This window comes from Lissotriton helveticus, chromosome 6 (genome assembly GCF_964261635.1).
Source record: "Lissotriton helveticus chromosome 6, aLisHel1.1, whole genome shotgun sequence".
NCBI classification, from domain to species: domain Eukaryota; kingdom Metazoa; phylum Chordata; class Amphibia; order Caudata; family Salamandridae; genus Lissotriton; species Lissotriton helveticus.
The window spans coordinates 1,385,926,938-1,385,947,549 of NC_136067.1; the positions used below are offsets into that span (position 1 = coordinate 1,385,926,938).

A 20,612-nucleotide genomic window follows, 5' to 3' on the forward strand; every position below is an offset into this window, starting at 1 on the left:
AAACGCCGAAAGTCATACAAATGACAAAGTCCGCTGCCAAACCCAGAATTTCCCAGAACATGTCTTGTAGGAAGCTTGTGACGTCCGATCCCTCTGCCTTGGATGGCACACCGCGAACCCTGATGTTGTTCCATCTGGACCTGTTTTCAAGGTCCTCTGCGTGAGCCTGTAGATCCACCTGTTGGTCTCGTAGTCGAATGAGTTCCTGCTGGGGCTGCTCCACTTCTTCGCCTTTGGACTGTTCCATCTTCTCTATGGCTGCCACTCTCTCGCCCAGGCCGTCGACCTCTCGGCGAAGCTCACGTTGTTCACCTGCCATTTCCTGCATTAGCGTTTGAAAGTCTTCTCGCAGGGAATTAAACAGGGATTCGAGAAAGGACTTGGTTATGGGTACCTCACCATCCCCCTGGTACGCGGGTGGCTTGGGCGGCGGAGAGGGGGGAGGTTTGTCGCCTTTGGGGGGGCCCTTGGTGAGCATGTCGGTAAGGGTGCGTCCACCCCTCCTCCCAGAGGTGACCAGCCTACGGGCACGCCGTTATCCCCTCAGGACGCTGGGGGCGTCGGTGACGCTTGTGGCTTGCGTATGTGGGGGGAGAGGTCGCCCAGGTTGGGGTTCAGGGTGCTGTAGGGGATGGTATTGTGGGGGCCTGCACTGCCACCCCTTCTCTCCCAGAGGAGCCTTCACTATGTTGCCACCCGTGGGCCAGTGCGGTTCAAGGGCGGGAGGGATGGCCCCATATGGAAGAAGTCTCCCGAGGCCAGTAGGGCATGCTCCTGAGGGGGGCGGCAACCTCGGACCGACGGAGCCGTCCAATGGTGAGTCCCCCAAGTCTCCTATGGTCTGTCTCCTTTCCAACAAGCAATGCTGGGTTTCCTCTGTGGTGGCTGTGCTCCACCCTTGTAAACTGTTCCCGCTGGTGCCCCTTTACTATTCCCGGGTGTCTTGAGGGCTCTTGCTCCCGCCTGCCACTTACTGTTGCTGGGTGTGGATGGGTAGCTCTCCTGGCCTCTCTCTCCACCGCCACGAGTCGGGTCAGTGCCCCAGTTCCGTGGCCGCTGCTGTGATTGCGCACCCCACAGACCTTAGCGTTGACTGCCGCACGCTGCGTTGTCTTTTCCGCTATGGAGGTGGCCGGTCCTCTGTCCGCTCGTGGCTAGTTAACACTTGGTGCCCCGATGTCCCTCGCATCCCAGCCGTTGTCTCACAGGATGTTGGGGGGCAGAGGTCCTCACCCTCCCTCTCCGCCACTGCTAGCTGGTAGCAGGCCGGATCAGCTTGCAGCTCGTCGCTTAGGCCGCTAAGCCGCGGCCTAGATTTCGGCGGCGGCTCGGGTCTCTTAGTCTGGGTCTCAGCTCCTCCCGTCGCCTGCCTCTTCCCTCGTCACCACCGCGAAAGGAAAGCTCCTCACCTCCGCTCTACTGTAGGAGCTGCGGTTGCCGGTGCTGGACTTCACTTCTGGGCCTGCGTGTAGGTCCACGGCCCACCCTTGGCTGGTAGGCCCGGAAGCCGGGGTCTCGATTTTCGCAGTACCCGCAAGGGGTGCCGCCACTGTCGCTGGTCATTCGCGGCCGCCGCCCCTGCACCCGCCGGTCCCTCTTGCCACCTCTTGCACCGGTGCACTAGTCTCGTGCCCGCCTCCACTCCGGAACGGGAGATGGGCGCCCGCCGCTAAATATCTCGGGGCCCGGCGGCAATGATGGGCCACAGCGATCACCTCTCTCACCCCCATCTCACTTCGCCGCCATGTTGCAGTCGTCGGGCGCGGGCCGCTGCTCCGGTTGCACAGCGTTCCTCCTCACCCCAGACAGCTTTCAGGACGATCGCCTCCGTTCTAAGTTGCTCGTGGCTCAAAACCTCGCCAGGCTGGGGTGGTACAGCGATGTTAGGGCCGGTAAAGGGGACCTGGAGCAGGGAGCCCCAGGGTCTTGCTACCGCTCAGGTCGCCATCTTGGCCACGCCCCCTCACCATCTTGGCCACGCCCCCAGGAATTTTAAAAACAAAATACTTTTTAAAATTGCTTGAACCTTTTTAATAAATCTTGTGGTGCACTTTACTGCTGCGTTTTTTGCACATGTATAAGTGGCAGCTGTATGATTAATAATACTTGTATGAAATACTCTTTTAAATTTGCCTGAATCCTTTTAATAAATCATTTTAAGTTTTGGCGGCACTCACTGGAAAGTGGTTCCGTCGCGCTGAGGGGGGGTTAGCGCACCAGTCCTAGTCCAGCGGCGCCTATATAGTGTCAAACTGGAGCGACCGCGCAGCCAAAGGCAAGCCCGTCTGCGCCCGTCTGCTCTCCGGTAGCTCCCAGCGCCAGCCCCCATGCCGATTTTTATCAAATTACTACAGCAACCTCTAGATATCACTACACAAGAAAGCAGTTGAATGATATAGGTGAGCGGGGCAACGTACACAGAGTATTTGCTTTGGACCATCTAGAGGGCAGTGATTTTGATTCGCTACAAATGGGTAATCTGAATTGTGGCCTCTCAATGTGAGGTCTCTCCCTAAACACCCCACAGAAATCCAACTCTTGATCGAAATGCATAAGTTGGACGCCCTGTTCATGACAGAGACGTGGACTGATGCAGGGCAGGATCTTGAGTTGGGGTTAGCGTGCCCCTGCAGGGTATAAAGCATTCCATAAACCAAGACCCAGTGGCAGAGGGGGGACTGGATCATATTTAAAGATTCCTGGGACTTCGCTCCTCTGGATATCGATGAGGTTGCACATGTGGAAATTCTTGGTTTTTTGTTGAAGGGTAGAACTGGGCATATCCTGACGGGCATGGTTTGTTATAGACCCCCGGAGGCAATGAATGCTCAACAGCAGCAAACAGCTAGTGGAGGTGATTAGTAATCTGACTCTTACCCATCGTAGACTGCTACTATTGGGAGATTTTAATCTTTTGCCTAATGGGAAGATGGACATAATCTATAACAATGTTATCCAGTCTGTGCAAACTTGAACTTGGTACAACGTGTCAAAGAAGCTACCCACATAGAAGGACATGTCTTGGATCTGGTATTCTCTGAGGATAACTTGGTCATAATGGGTAATATCTTACCAGTTGGATGGTCTGATCATTACCTGGTCCAATTTCGAGTGAATCACGGTAGAAGGACCAGGCCCACCCCTATGGAGGAAAGGTGTGTTCTGGGTAGGGATTGGAAGGCCCTAGCGAGGAAAGCTAAAATGCCCCGCTCTTCCACATAAAATCTCTGTTACACCAGGGGAAGGTGGTGGATGAGAATTATATAGCTCTCTGCGGGCAATTAACTAGCATACTCGATCAGCTCGCTCCCCTGAAGAAGATTAGGAAATGGGGGAAACCCTCTGCCCCGTGGTACACGGAAAAATTGAGAGCCTACAAGTTACACTGTAAACGGGCAGAAAGACAAAGGAGATTGCATTATGCTGACGATGATACTGTCATTTGGAAGGAATGCCTAGCAAAGTATAAAAAAGAGATAGTAACCACTAAGGCAGCATACTTTGCAGATCTTATTCTAAAATCTCCAAACAGTGCCAAATGGGTTTTTAATATACTGAGAGATATGGCAAATCCTGACGGTACGAGTAATAAGATTACTCCGTCACAAGAGCTCTGTAATGGCCTGGCAACTTTCTTTCAGGATAAAACTAATAGGATCATTGAGGGTCTGAAACCAGACACCCCACTGGGCACTTGAGAAAGGGGGGAAATAGGATTAGCCAACCAAATGGGAGTTGGGAAGTTGGGCCCTAGCCAGGGAGGCAAGGGGTTGCCCTCGACCACTGGGATCTGCCTACGGAGGATGAGTTTGTCAGGGTGGCAATGGGGGTCTCTTCTGGCTCTCCGCTGGATCCCATCCCCCAAAAAATGTAGAAAGAGCTGGGCCCCGAGATTTTTCCATTGCTTCACCAGCTGTGTAACCAATCACTCAGTAGCGGGGTGGTTCCATTGTGCTGGAAGGAGGCAATAGTAACCCCCCTGCTTAAAAAAACCTCATTGGACCCTGGCTGCCTTGGGATTACAGACCTATTTCCCTTTTACCGTTCCCTGTAAAGATAGTGGAGCGCATGGTTAGCCGAGATCTCTCTGGCTTTTTGGAAGGTAATAACAAGCTGGGGGAAGATCAATTTGGCTTTCGGCCAGGTCATGGAACTGAGACAGCGTTGGTCACGGTGCTGGACAATCTTCGAATGCGTGCGGACAGGGGGCAATCGGCGACATTGATTTTGTTGGACCTGTCCGCCACATTCGATACTGTGAACCGCGCTGTCTTACTGGCAAGACTGGAAGAGGTGGGGGTGACAAGCGTGGCTCTGCGGTGGTTTCGGTCTTATCTGACAGGTAGACGGCAGAATGTCGCTTTGCCCCCTTTTCAATCAGATTTTTGTGTCAGTAAGCATGGGGTCCCTCAGGGGTCCTCAATCAGCCCCATTGAATTATATGTTTATATGCGGCCATTACTGGATGTTATTAAAGCCAATAATATAACTGTAGTTAATTACGCTGACGACATTCAACTGATTGTGTCCTTGGATGGCGACCATGCAGACTCCCAAGAAAAATTCCATAAGTGTATGCGTGAAATGGCGTCTTGGTTGAGAAACAACGCTCTGCAATTCCACAGTGACAAGACGGAGATCTTGCACTGTGGGGCGGGTAGAGTACCGTCAGTTTTGCCCTCTGACTTCTGGCCCATTCCTACAGACACACCTCCGGTTCCTGTGAGCATGGTTCGCACTCTGGAGGTTAGCTTCAATGAGAAGCTTAACCTGGAATCACATGTAAATAAAGTAGTTAGACATTGTTACATGCTCATTAGAGGACTAAGTAAGGTACTACCACTACTGCCGCCTCAGGTCAGAGGCTTAGTGGTTAGGAGCGTTGTTCTCAGCCGCCTGGATTATTGTAATGCTTTGCTACTGGAGTCTCCGTGTTATTTGATCTCGCGGCTCCAGAGTATCCAGGCGGCAGCAGCAAAACTTGTTCTTATGAGAACAGGCAGGTCTTCTACATCTCAAGCCTTGGCTGACCTGCATTGGCTCCCAGTGACACAAAGGATATTCTTTAAGTCCTTTTGCATTGCCTTTAGAGCGCTTCACGAGCTTGGACCCAAACTGCTTCAGGCTAGGTTTGGATGGTATGTACCTGCACGTAGTCTGCGTTCTTCGGCAGCTAATCAGGCAATCATTCCAAGGAGTAAGAGATCTACAATGGGGGGACAAGCTTTTGGCGAAGCAGCAGCTCACTTATGGAATAGCCTCCCCCCGTAATTGAGGCAAATACAGGATCTGCTGCTGTTTCGAAAGAAAGTCAAGACCTGGCTTTTTCCCAGAGTTTAACCAGCCGGCCGGTCAGTTTCTGCAGTTGTGTTTCTATCTTTAGTCTACTGTGTCTCAGCGCCAGGATGCCTGTAGGGTTACAGAGCGCTTTACAAATGCAAATACATACATACATACATACAAATGCTTCCCCACCCCCCTCACAACAAGCAAATGTCTTGATAATTGTAACTAGAAAGGGGGATGAGGGTGTAGGCACTCGTAAAAATGGAAAACATAAGCAAACAGTTGGGGGGGCACCTAACAGTAAGAAAGCGAAAGGAGGGAACGAGGCAAGCTTAGAATACACACCCAAGTTAAACACAACACCAGAATCCACAGTTACCACTGATATAGTTCCAAAGTATCCACCCTGGGATCAGTCTTCCTCGGCAGACCTGCTGACTTAATTTAGAGCTATTCTAAATGAAGAAGTTGCCCCTTTAGTCGTTCAACTAAATAATTTGACATCTTTGGGGGATCCAAGGCAAACACAAGTCAGCGCCAATACAACACAATCTACATCGATGGGGGGTGGTCCCAATTGCTAGATAGATTCTATCAGCTGGGCTCCTCTAGACAATCATGTGATACTTAGGACTCACGACCCCAATACTCAGCCGATCACTAGCCAAGACACCAGTCGTACCCCTCAGCACCCTGGTGTACAGCGAGCACAAGAACGGACAGTGAACACAACGATGAGGATACCTCACTATGCGGTTGAGAATAATACAACAATCGATACCATGCAGAGTACCCACCAAACCATCAATAGCGTATCAGGGCCAAGCACAAGTAGAGAAGAGTCGAGGAGGTAAGAGTGCCCAGTGGGTATGTTGGAAGCAGCTACCTAGCCAACCATAAACCTTCCACCGGCATCATCACCCTATGTAATCATCTTGACAGGGGTGCCACTACTTAATAATACCCAGAGGGAGTCACAACTAGAACTGAGGAACAAGAGTTTGTTTTGGCTAGCAAGGCATAGGCCGTTCACCTATGAAAGGGCTGGGGAAATCTTAATGGTGTGGAGATTTCATTGGGTGGGACCTAGTAAAAAAACAATTCAAGGGGATTGTGTAGTTATTCCCCAGACTGTACGCAGGCTTCTAAATCATAAATTCAGCCCCACAGAGCCCCACACAGAGGTGAGAGCTCTCTCGCTTGACCATTTCTACTCTCACTGTTATAACCCTGGTAGGGCAGATGTAATCTCAGTGTATGATAGGCAGCCTACTGACCACCAGTACGCTGATTACAGGCACCCTTCCATTAGACTTCTTTTTTTTTATTTGCCTGTAACAAACCGATTTTGGGCTCAGGAAGATGTGGCCCGACTATCAGGGATAGTGGGACTGGGCCATGTAAAGAGCACTCCGACGCCCCCAAGAGGACGAGTGGAGCCAGATCATAAGGGTATAAGCCTGCCCTCCCTTCCAGAGTTAGGCCCAGAAACGCAGGCTCGGGTTGTAACTACCTTGCAGGGGATCACGGGCCCTGTGGGCCCATGTGATTCTCCCTGGACCGATATCTCGCAATCCTTCTGCCCCTCCCAATATTATCACACATGGGGCAAACCCCCCAATCGTAACTGCACACTGTACTGATCCCCCGAGAGAAATCCTATACACAGGTAGTAAGTTGAAGATCCTTTCCTGGAACGCGGCTGGCCTCAAGGGTAAACTCTCCTGCCATGATTGGGGACTTTTTGTGGACCAGTATGATATCTGCATGTTCCAGGAAACATGGGCAAGGGACAACTGCACAAGGGTGGGATTTGCGGCATTTAATTTACCAGCTGTTACAAGAGAGAGGGGTAGACCGTCTGGGGGTTTATCTATCTGGGTCGGCTCACATGTGGGCTGTCTAGCTAGTCCCCTTTACACTTCCTCCAGTGATATCTAATGTGTAATGCTTAGTTAAGCTGAAGTTTGCCCTTATTAATGTCTATTCCCGACCTGTAAGTTTGAGCAAGGAATCACCAACCCTTGATGTATTAAACTCCTTTATTTCCACTGTCCCGCTTAATATAAGGTTGATCGCTGGGGGGATTTTAACTGCCAATTTGAGCCCCTTTCTGGCATTCACGATCTAATCTCCAATGAGGAGGCCTCCCAGTGGGCTATTTCTGACCCGCAAATCCAGCCGATTAAGACCTGGTCCCCCTGGTGCTCCAAATAAATGCCATTCTGCTGAACCATGAATAAACAAAAGAAATCCAACTAGTGCTGGGGAGGTTGAGTGATCAAATGGATAATGAAGCACTCATTGTTTGTAAAAATACCCCTCACACACCAACAGGCCCCTTGGTGTCATGCTTCATCATCGGGGTCTTCGCACCCCTCTATCGGGATGCGGCGTGCTGCGACCTACGGCTACGCGGGAGCACTACAGGTGTTGGCTATGTGTGGTGTCCAGTGTGTGGGTAATATTTATAAGTGAGTAGGGTGTGCGGTGAAAGTTAAAAAGTACCTGGCGCTAGAGTGAAAAAGAAAATTTTATTCTGTGCTCTGGCTGGTACTGTTAAAAGAAAGTGCAGGGTGAGGTCTAACCTGTTATGTTGATGAACAGGACCTCTGGTGTGCTTTTTGTGTCGACATGTTTCGGAGACAAGCTCCTTCTTCAGGACAGGGGCACAAACTCCCTTCCCTACTCACGTCTTTTTTACATAAAAAGTGTATTTACATAAAAAAGTGAAAAATATAAATTGGCTAAGTGTGCCTACAGCGGTCTGCTAGAGGCACAATGACCTGTAGAAAGACAAAAGACAAAAAATATGTCACCTAATGGTTACCCATGTAGCGGGTAGTTCAAGCAGGTGCAGTCACCTGGAACCTGACCATTTTGCTTATATTAAGCTTTGAAAAATAAACGACTCACAACACAAACAACATAAAACACATAGGATACTAGGTTTTTTACTGTAAGTTCTTTCATACTTCTGAAGCTTAATTTGCTGGCTTCATGAGCAAATGGGACGTCGGGGTGTTGCATCAATGGCTATCTGTAGTGAAGAATGAGGTATTTATAATTCATTCTATTGCACTTACTTATTCAGATGGTTATAGGTTCTCGTGATCTAAAGCTGTTTTTCGCCATTGATACTCACAGACTCAGGACGCTCTGGTCACCGTCTTACCCCGCACGCTGCTCCGCTGATGTGGAGACAGGTAGCGGTGATCGTATATTTATAGCCCATTTCGTTAATTAGGCGGAAGCAAAAATCATCCCATGTATGGGTATTCCGCCATGCGGCCATACAGGGCGTCTGTATGTTGCAAGCGAGGTGGCATGCGATCAGTGTCTGCGAGTGCCGCTAGTCGGTAGTGAGCATGCGCAACCTCTTCACACTGATCTAAACAACATGCTTGCTCAGAAGCTGTCTATGCTTCGCGCATGCGCAGTTCATGTGCGCACGTCAGGCTAGGTGACCACAGTGCGCGTATGAGGTCTGTAGAGTCCCGATCTTGTCACGGTCTAGACGGAAAGACTAGTGTGACTCACTATTGGCATCATACTGCTTGGTAGAATCCAGGTTCGTAACGGCAATGTCCTAAAAGCGTCCTGAGTCTGTGAGTATCAATGGCGAAAAACAGCTTTAGATCACGAGAACCTATAACCATCTGAATAAGTAAGTGCAATAGAATGAATTATAAATACCTCATTCTTCACTACAGATAGCCATTGATGCAACACCCCGACGTCCCATTTGCTCATGAAGCCAGCAAATTAAGCTTCAGAAGTATGAAAGAACTTACAGTAAAAAACCTAGTATCCTATGTGTTTTATGTTGTTTGTGTTGTGAGTCGTTTATTTTTCAAAGCTTAATATAAGCAAAATGGTCAGGTTCCAGGTGACTGCACCTGCTTGAACTACCCGCTACATGGGTAACCATTAGGTGACATATTTTTTGTCTTTTGTCTTTCTACAGGTCATTGTGCCTCTAGCAGACCGCTGTAGGCACACTTAGCCAATTTATATTTTTCACTTTTTTATGTAAATACACTTTTTATGTAAAAAAGACGTGAGTAGGGAAGGGAGTTTGTGCCCCTGTCCTGAAGAAGGAGCTTGTCTCCGAAACATGTCGACACAAAAAGCACACCAGAGGTCCTGTTCATCAACATAACAGGTTAGACCTCACCCTGCACTTTCTTTTAACAGTACCAGCCAGAGCACAGAATAAAATTTCCTTTTTCACTCTAGCGCCAGGTACTTTTTAACTTTCACCGCACACCCTACTCACTTATAAATATTACCCACACACTGGACACCACACATAGCCAACACCTGTAGTGCTCCCGCGTAGCCGTAGGTCGCAGCACGCCGCATCCCTATAGAGGGGTGCGAAGACCCCGATGATGAAGCATGACACCAAGGGGCCTGTTGGTGTGTGAGGGGTATTTTTACAAACAATGAGTGCTTCATTATCCATTTGATCACTCAACCTCCCCAGCACTAGTTGGATTTCTTTTGTTTATTCATGTACCATTGGAGCACGAATCCAGCGATTGGCTCTACCTCCCCCCTATGTTTTTGATATATTCTGCTGAACCACTCATTGAGAGCCTGTAATTGCCTCACAACCTCTGATAGGCCAGGTAAATTAACCTTTAATAGAATTGGCCACGCCTCTCTTCTGGACTATATCTTAGTGGAGACCAGATCTTGGCACAGGGTCCTTGACTTTGCCGTGTTACCACGGCATAATAGTGACCATAACGCCTTGGCACTGGTATAGAAGGTGCCGGACTCAGGCATTGCCCCGGTTAGTAGTCACCCTCCCAAGAATAGGTCATCACTTACTAACAACAGAAGTAGAATTAAGTGGGGGGTAATAAAGCAATCACCTGAGAAGCTGGGTGCTCTAAATGAAGTAGTAATACTAGTCTTGCAAAAACATAGCAGCGTTTCCGCTGACTGGGATAATTTATCCCCCATCAACCAAGTTGGAGAACTCCATAAGAGCCAGTCAACTAAACTAGCTGATATATTTTACCCGATAGTGCGCCCCAAAAAAACAAAAATGGCAACCCAGTCATGGTTTAACGATAATTGCCGAAAGACAAAACGGGCATTGATAGCGGCCATCAAAGCAAAAAATAAGCTTTTAACAAAATCTAGGAGGGCTTTATACAAAGAGGCTGTTTGCCAAGCAAAGCAGTCCTGGTAAGTGAACAAATGGGAGGACATAAAAACCGCCCTATTGAACTAGGACATGAAAGAATTCTGGGCCATAGTTAGAACAGGTAGTAGTGAGGGTAACTCAGCCATAAAGTCGAATATATCAGCAGAAAAGTGTGCAGATCATTTTCAGGCGCTATACACAATGGAAAGTGACCCTGGCACCCATATTGGCAGTCACACCGCCACTCAAGGGGGCTCGTGTGTAGACACCAGCCTGGTAGCTGAGGTAACTACTGCCTCACCTAGGTATTCTGATGGGGTGCCTGTTGGGATCACCCTCCTTGAGGTTTCTAAAGCAATTAAGAAACTTCGTGCAGGTAAAGCACCTGGACTAGACAGGCTACCAGGGGATCTGTTTCGAGAAGAACCAACAATTTGGGGTCGCTATCGGTGGGTATTATTTAATGCTATAATGAACTGCATGCCGATCCTCAATACCTGGGCTGGGGCAGAAATTGTCCCAGTCTTTAAAAAGGTCTCTCTACTACTCCCTGCAAACTATAGACCGATCAGTTTGATCGACGTCACCCAAAAATTGTTTGCACGGGTACTTCTAGACCGAATCCAGGGGTGGATGCAAGATAATGATATTATAAGCCCCAACCTAGCCGAATTCAGGAAGAACACTTCCACCGTTGACCAAATATATAGACTCCAACTCATACTTTAGAAAACGGTGACAGTGGAAGGTGGCAGCCTCTATTTAATTTTCGTGGACCTGAAAACGGCTTTTGATTTGGTGCCCAGAGACAAACTATAGGGGGTACTAAGAGATTTGGGTATTCCCTTTTATCTTCTTAGCATGCTTATCAAGCTGCATGATGCCAACTTTGCCCGAGTAAGATGTGGAAAAGGGGGAGAACTAACTCCAAGACTCCCAGTTGGCAGAGGAGTGGGGCAGGGCAGTGTGCTCCCACCAACCCTGTTCTGCTTCTTTGTCAACGCACGTATTGCCCAACTTACTGAGGTAATGGACAACAATGCCCCCAAGTTAGCAAACTCAAAGGTTCCAGCATTGATGTTTGCTTATGACACCCTTTTGATGTCCAAGTCGCCGATGGGAATCCAAAGGATACTGGACAGTTTTGTCATCTTTTGCACTAACAGGGGGCTCGAGATTAATACCATAAAAACCAAGTTTATGGTCGTCAACCCAGCAAAGAAAACACGCCCAAATCCCCATTTAGATGGTATTGCACTGGAAAGGGTTCCTGTAATTGACTATTTGGGTGTCACCCTTACTTAAAATATGGACTGGGGGCCACAAATAGCCAAAGCTAAGATTAAACTAGCACAGACTACTGGTGGGATTGCTAAATTACTGAGGGAATCCACCTACAAACCTACTGGGCCTATTATTGAAATATATAAGGCACAAGCAAGGGGAGCCACGTTGAATGGGGCTGAACTCCGGGGACATTGTTCTTGAAGCCTTTTAAGTAAAGTTGAGAACAGATTTTTAAGACAAATTCTGTGTTTCCCACCCAGCACCCCGTTATCCCCCTTGCGGCTAGATTTAGGTATAAGGCCGATTGGAGATGAGGCTACCTTAAGACCCCTAACTTTCTGGCGCAGGATGTGGGTGACTCCGGAACTGGCAGAATATCTAGCAGAAACTAAAGAGCTACTAGGTCTTCCAGGGGTAGAAAAACAAAATTGCTTGGTTTGCACATATAAGGGAAGAGTGCAGAAGGATAGGCAAACCAACCCTCTGGAGTAACCCTGAAGAAACTTGTTCTACAGTCCCACAGGCTGAACTGGTGAGAACTTATCGAACTCACAAATTGGAAGTCATCCATGGGAATCAGGACCTAGGCGTTCTGACAGTAGAATTTCATACTGTGAATGATGAGTATAAATTAGAATCCTTTCTGGATGATATTCTACCATTCTCAGCAAAAAAATTATACCTCCAGTTTCGATTTAGTACCCTCCCTTTGTCGCCCTTCACTTCCAAATGGTCTGTATCGGCCCAGCGTGGGGGCCCAGCTTGTAACCATTAGGAGGAGTAAGAGCTGCATGCTTTTTTTTTGCCCAGGTTTTAAATCGGCAAGACAGTGTTGGCTTATTCAGTTGTGTAGGAACATGGGGTTTGTGCATTGCCAGGAGGCATTTAGAGTTCTGAAGTACGATACCTCCAAGCCCATTGTCTTTGCTGTCTCCCATTTTTTAAATGCAATGTGGCGCAGGCAGCCGGCTTTCTTAGAAAAAGAAAAAAAGATCATAATAACCACCCCAGTTGTTAGCGTATAGATTGTCCTTTTGCTTATAATAAGGAGAGAGGGAAAACTTTTTTTTTTTTATTGTTTTAGACTTTTAACTATGAGATGATTGTTTTTGATTGAGACATTTTATGTGTAACCCTCTGCAGGCATATTTTTAATTGTACTGATTTTATCAAATTTGCTGCACATTGGTTGGTCCCTGCAATTGACTTGTTTGCTATTGTACCTATGGTTGTGTTTTTTATTTCTCATCATTATTGCACTTGCACTTTTCTGAACCAATTGGCTTGGCCCACCGGCCCGGGCAGTCAAATTTCGCATGCACCCAAAGATGTTGCACTTTAATTCTTATATCTTCGTTCGATGTGTCTTAATCATACATTGCCATGATTTTGATTGTATTGTACACATACCTTTATGGTCTTAAAGACCGAAATAAAGGTTTTTGAACTGCTAACGGATAGCAAATTTTTATTGTAGCTTTATTAACTGCGTGGTAATCTATGCAAGCCCTGAGATCTCCGGATTTTTTTGCTTCCAAGAAAAGAGGAGAAGAGACTGGTATGTTTTTTAAGTACTGTGTCTCAGGTTTCGTGAGTGCGTAGATTCTACTACATGGTAATGCAACTCCGGGAATTAGGTCAATCCTACAATCATACAGACTATGGGGTGGTAACTGCGTAGCTTGCACTAGGTCAATGCCATCTGCAAAATCTAGATATTCTTTTGGTAATGAGGACGAGCCCGCCCCTAGTGTGCTTGCGCATTGTAAAGGAAAAATTGGATCTTGTGGTTCCTGATAACAATGTGTTTTACAAAATACAGAATCCAAACTAACAGTCCTTTTAAGCCAATCAATCTTTGGGTTGTGTAATTCCAACCAGGGTATACCAAGTATTACTCCAACTGTTGGAGTATCAATGAGATAAAAAATAGTCTGTTCAGTTTGACCATTTTTACACACCAAGGTTAAAGGTGGATTGTGAAAACAAATGAGTCTTGAGGAAAGAGCTGAGCCATCCACACCTCTTACAGGTTCAGGTTCTTGTTTGGTTATTCGTGAAATTCCAAACTTCTGGGCTAAACTTAAATCTAAACAATTGCCTGTGGCACCTCAATGTAATAAAATTGAAAGACAGTGTCTTTGTTACAAAGAAATTATAATAGTTACTCTAATAGTTATATGTTGTGGTATGTAATTAATAATGTTTGGGGCATAGTGTGAGATCTCTAGCTCTCTTTTTCTTGAAAGGATGATCTTGTCACCCTTAGAGAACCTTAGTTTTCTGACCCAGATTGACCTGTGGTTGTGTTGGCTATTATGTTTTTCTTTTTTGGCTTGACTGTGCATTCTCTCGCAAAGTGCCCTGCTTTGCCACAATACAAACAGATATTTTCCTTACAACATCATTCTTTCTCTTCAAAAGATAAGGGACCTTTTATCCCACCTATCTGCATTGGTTCAGTAACGTTCTGTTGTCATCTCTTTCTTTTCAGATTTTATTATGATCACTCTGGTCTCTCTACAAGGTTTTTTCACTTTTGAGCTCTCCTAATCTATGATCATGTTTTACTACTAAGTCTATGAATTCAGAGTAATCAGTGGGAAGATCTACAATATGAGCTAATGAATCTTTAACCGATTCCCCCCCAAGGCCTCTGTAAAATAAGGAAGTATGTTTTTCTTCAGGCCAGTGTGGTTCAGATAAGAGATGATTGAAGGCGTTATATAAGTAAGATCTTTGGATCCTTAAAGCAAATGTAGAAGTTCATTGTCCCTTGACTGGATAAAAACGTAACGTGCAAACAGTTATGACATGGCCCCTTTAAGAGCATTGATATTATGTAAAAGAGTGTCATTAATTTCAATGAGGAGTATGGACCAGTCTGCTGCTACACCACCCAAGTATGAAATCACAAAAGCTGTTTTTGCGGTATCCGTATTAATGACTTGGGTTTCACAAAGAAAGTGCAGTTGACATTGACTCATAAATGAGGCAAAACGAGAACTGTCCCCTGTAAAACGCTCAGGATTGGCTAGTGGAACTGGGTTAGGAGTGACAACTGTTACTTGTATATTTTGATCAGGACGCCAAGAACCTCAGTCTTTATCAGAAGCTTAAGTATTCCCTATTTAGTACTTCAAGCCAAGGTCCATACCAACACCACAAGAGGAGCCTTCAAGGTTATCGAAGACGTGGTATCTGAGCCAGTCTTGTTTTTCTCTCTCTCACTTCCCATTTTGATCAGGACGCTAGGGAGACATTGAATGAGGGGCAAAGGCGGTTGGATCAAATTTGGATGGAGCTAATACCGGACGAGACTTGGAGGGCTTTGTTTCTCTCCATTGAATGAAATCAGATTTCGTTTTATCTAGTTCCTCTCTCAGGGAATGATTTTCTTGTTTTTTCTAAATGTAAATTCCGAATAATCTCGGTTAAATGCTTGGCATTTTCAGAGAGATCCATGTTGAATGGTCGTCAAAGAGAGCAAGGGAAGAGTGTGTGTGGCTTAGCCTTCTGTCACGACAAGCCACTCACCTGTGTTCCCGATTGCTCTCCCTTGAAGACGTATAGTCCCCAAATCTCCTGGAAACTGACAGAAAGACAGTAAATTACAATAACACACTGCCTTTTCTGGAAGTGCCCAGGGGGGAAAGGGGAAATGGGAAGTGAGAGAGAGAAAAACAAGACTGGCTCAGAGACCACGTCTTCGATAACCTTGAAGGCTTCTCTTGTGGTGTTGGGATGGACCTTGGCTTGAAGTACTAAATAGGGAATACTTAAACTTCTGATAAAGACTGAGGTTCTTGGCGTGCTAATTGTGAAAAGAGATAATGGGAAGTGCAAATCAAGATTAAATATACCTGTTACTGTATACCTATATTCTGGATTTTCACTACAGGCATATATTCATGACCTTTTAACAAATAACCATACCTAATTAAATGCAGAATAATCATATGAAGAATAATCTTTGTGTGTTACACTGGATATTCACTTTCTTCTTATTAGAGATTCTTACCCTAAAACACAATAACATAAATAATGAGCAATCTATATTAATAACTTCTCCTAGTTCACAGTTCTTTTGTTTGCCTTTCACAAGTACCTGTGCTTTTTTAAAAGGCCACCTTGCTTGTCTCTGTAACACACATTAAATAAATAAAGATTTCGAAATAAAATAAACCAAACAATCAGAAAATTATAATTAGTCTACAATTTCTGAGCTTTCTTCTGTGCCATACAAAGCTCTAATGATGATAGTTTTATGTACCCAGTTTTAAGGTCATTACGGTTGAAAAGCTCTGCAACTTTCTTGAAATAACCCAAAACTGTATTGTTCCAACAGATGTCTTGTATTCACCAGAAGATGGTGCCAAGTTCACATCCTTTATTTTAAAACTGAATTGTTCAACTCACCGATTGTTCGTGGAAGATTCAGGTTACCTTTTTTCTGAGAATTGTATTTCTTTTGAACAATTTCCATCTGTGCTTCTTTTCTAGGAATCACTATACCGAAGCCTTGACAGCGGGAAGGAGGAACTCACAGGAGCTGTGGAGGAGTTGAGAGACAAAGATCTGACCAACAAAGAAAAGGACTGGAACCAGGAAAAAGACGGCTGCCAGCCACGGGAAGACAGGTAAGGGCTGAAGAGCAACCAGGCTAAGCAGTGGGGAAATGTTAGAGCGGTTTAAATAGTCTCACCACACACTTATGAATTAACATACTTGTGTCCTCACGTTTGACAGTTAACACGTGCAAAAGGCTGCCAGCAAGCAGGTTCATTGTCATACTCATGTATGTAAAAGGTTTAGAGCTAACAAAATATGCAGGAAGATTACCAATGAGTTTTTGCATGCTAAGATTATGTTTGCTCTGTTCTAGATGCATGTCTCTCTGATTTTTCAATCTTTTGCACACTATTTAGTACAACAAATAAAATAAGCTGACAAACAAAATGAGCTTTCATTATCTTTGTACAGTGTTAATGCAATGCTTTCTGTTATTACATTCACAATTCTATGATGCTCATAACTGTCGATGCCATGACACCAATACTGAGAAAGGCGGGCATGAGGGCTGTAATCATACTCCTAACACTAACAACCTTTCCACATTACTTGCCAGTTTTAATCAAACAACCATTCAACTGATTTCTTTTCATGATTTTTTCTCAAAAAAATAAGGAAAGTTGGGGTTTATACCTTATGAAGTCTTCTTTTTTTCAACTCATGGTGACTGCTATACATTCCAGTTATCACCATAAGTCTTCAAATCTTATAACGACATTCATTTCTCCACTCATCTTCACTTTGTTTTTTTTCCCAAAGAAATCCAAAGCAATGTTCAAAATGATAAAAAAAGATTGTTATAAATGGCAACTACATTAGCCTTAATCCACACCATGAATGTTGCGTCCCATTTTAATAATCCAGTCACTAGGGGCCAGATGTAGGAGCCCTAATACCGGTCGGAAACGGCCGATTTCAGCCGTTTCCGACCGGTATTAGGGTTTTCAGATGTAGGGGCATGTTATTTTAAGAATCGGTAATTTTACCGATTCGGTAAATATACCGATTCAGTATATTTACCGAATCGGTAATTCCATATGTAGCTGACACTCCTAAGAGTGCCACAGGCCCTTAAGAGTTGGTATTTTACCACAATCCTATTGTGTGGTAAAATACCGAATTCAGGTGTGCATGCACACCTGTGCCATGTGACACACAGACATGCCCTTAGGGCATGTATGTGTGCCACATGTCACACAAGCCTGTACTTGGGGTGCTAGAGGGTGTCAAAGTGACACCCCCTGCACCCTTGCAGGATTCGGTATTTACCGATTCGGTAAATACCGAATCGGTATTACCCATTGATTCCTATGGGCTTCAAGGCCCATAGGAATCAATGGGCAATACCGATTCGGTATTTACCGAATCAGTAAATACCGAATCTTACAGATTCGGTATTCCTGAATTCGGAATTACCTAAATCTGCCCCTAAAATTCGGTATTTAAGAGTCTGTAAATGGGAATTACCTACATCTAGGCCCTAGTGTTCTCTCATTGAAAAAAAAGGAAAAATTGGCAACTACATAATCCATCATGAAACGGTTTTGAGATCAAAATTTAAGTACTCCATGTTTTTAAAATCTAAAAACAAAAAATAACTTCAGGCTACTATATTAGCCCTAATCCAACAGACATCCAAATTTGAAATCCAAAGAAAAGATTTATTTTTTGCAATAACAATTTTTTTTAATCTTCAAAGCAAATGCATAAGCCTGTCTCCTACAAAACAATGTCTTCTTTTCCATAACCTTCGAAGTCCTTACCCCATCCAAAAGATCCTGTGAGACAAGCAACTTCATTACCGTATTCCACTTCTGCATCTCCTAGTGCCTTCTTCAAAATATGACTTTATTAAGTTCTGTAAAAAAAAACTGTAGTCTCAGGATACAAGTATCTGCTTCATTGGCAAAGACAGCATGCAACAAATCCGAAAATATCTTGAATACCTTTTATAAGCAACAACACTTCCACAAACAAAACACATTCTTTTTGAAAATGTAATTAATGAAACCATCCACGTGGAGGAAACCAAACCTGCATTGGGATGTAAAATGGGTTATCTTAACTTAACATGTTAAGCTAAGCACAATTAAAACAACTACACCACCCTAGCAACTGCCTTTACACTAGAGGTAGCCACCTTTTATCTTAAAAAAATAATTAAAACAGTCTTACCTGACCGTGAAACCTCCATTCTCCATGCTTGAAAGCGATGCTCTACTGAATGCCGAAAGACACGTACAACCGCCTACGTCAACAAAAGCTGCAAAAATAGAAAAAGGACTTTCATCCGTATTGAAAATAATGAAAGAGTGTGAGAACAAGTTCAATTTAAATGCTAAAATACACAATTAAGGGCCAGATGTAGGTAATTCCGATTTACCTACTCTTAAATACCGAATCATACCGATTCGGTATTTAAGAGTAGGTAAATTGGAAGTAGGCAGATGTAGGTAATTTTTCTTTTACAATTACCGATTCTGTAAGATTCGGTATTTACCGATTCGGTAAATACCGAATCGGTATTTCCCATTGATTAATAGGAAATACCGAATCGGTATTTACCGAATCGGTAAATACCGAATCCTGGCAGGGGGAACAGGGTGTCACTTTGACACCCTGTAGCACCCCAATTGCAGGTTTGTGTGCCATGTGGCACACATACATGCCCTAAGGGCATGTCTATGTGTCACATGGCATAGGTGTACATGCACAGATGTGCATGTACACTGGAATTCGGTATTTTACCACTCAATAGGATTGGGTGGTAAATACCGACTCCTAAAGGGCCTGTGGCACTCTTTGAAGTGCCAGCTACATCTCGATTTACTGAATCGGTAAATATACCGATTCGGTATTTTACCGAATCGGTAAATTTACCGAATCTGTAAATTTACTGATTCGGTAAAAATCGGGCCCCCTACATCTCAAAAACCAATTACCGGTCGGTAACGGCCGAAATCGGCCGTTACCGACCGGTAATTGGCGACCTACATCTGGCCCTTAATGTATTATATTGCAAAATATTTTACAAAATATCAAATTTTAAAATTTGCAAATAAGCTGAAGAAAAATGCACTTGAAATAATAAGAATTAACTTTGACTTATGTATATTTTTTTAAATAAAAATCTTATCTATGCTTTGAATGGGATTTGACTATGTTTTTTATAAAAATGTTAAATAAATCTGCAGAATTATTTGTGAGATTACCAAAGTTAAGTATACTTTAAATAATATTTAATTAAATACATATTTTAAATTATTTGCATTTGGTTTGAAATAAAATCATTATTAATGTTATTACCTGAGTAACACACATTTCCCCACCCATAACCCCTATATCCCTTACATTCCATCCCTAAAGGTACTCCTATATTACTTTTTAAAATTATTTATTTTAATTTTTATACCTTTTTCCTAATAAAATGAATTTCACTATTTTAAATAAAAATTAATAGTCGGGGTTAAAAAATGTATTTCGGAGTATTTAAAACACGTCCCCACCCATTCCCCTATATCCTCTACATCCCGTCCCTAAAGGTAAGTAAATATGAAATACTATTCACTTTAATAAATATTTTGATTAGTATAAAATGTATCCCTTAACCCGTTCGATGCTCATGACGAGCTGAGCTCATCATGAGGCACAGTGGCGCTGCGCTCATGACGAGCTGAACTCGTCATAACAGCCGCAGAACGCCCACCCGGAGCTAATTCCCCTCCTGTGCTGGGCGTTCCATGGGAGTGGGCGGAGTCGTGACGAGCTCAGCTCGTCATGAGTACAGCTCCACTTTGCAGCATGACGAGCTGAGCTCGTCACGAGCACCGCGCGCGGCCTCCCTCCCCCCGCACCATGGGGGAATTAGCCCCGTGTGGAAGGGGTTAAAACGAATTTCATGTATTACATGAATAAGTAATACTTTCATATAAATAATACCAGAGTATTAGAACACTCCCCCACCTTTAACCCCTAAATCCCCTACATGTCTTCCCTAAAGGTAAGTAATAAAGAAATACTATTCATTTTAGTAAATATTGTAATTGTCATACAATTTCTCTAGATAATAATAATTAAATAATAAAAAAATTGAAAAAATTGAGAGTACAACAATCATGGTTCAAGCAAGTCATTGCTAAGACTTGTTAGTTGTTAATGCAGTAGTGGTTATCAGTGTGTGGTTCAGGTCAGGTCGTTGTTCTGACTTCATGGTTCAGGTCCTTCGTTGTTAAAAGTTTGTGGTAAAGGTCGTTTCCCCTCCGCTAGGAAACATGCTATACCCAGCGGATGAGCCCATAACAGGGGA

General features: G+C 44.5%; 1 protein-coding gene across 2 annotated transcripts in view; it reads left to right on the forward strand.

Moving 5' to 3' along the window:
* Positions 1-20,612, forward strand: part of DDO (D-aspartate oxidase) — a 292,677-nt gene that overhangs the window by 29,747 nt on the left and 242,318 nt on the right. Inside the window, exon 1 of one of the 2 annotated variants that reach the window (XM_078646999.1) lies at positions 16,273-16,374. The exons of the other annotated variant lie outside the window; for it this stretch is intronic. The gene's annotated coding sequence lies outside the window, so the exon portion shown is untranslated. Of the gene's footprint in view, positions 1-16,272; positions 16,375-20,612 lie in introns of those variants that run through there. 2 annotated transcript variants of the gene reach the window in all.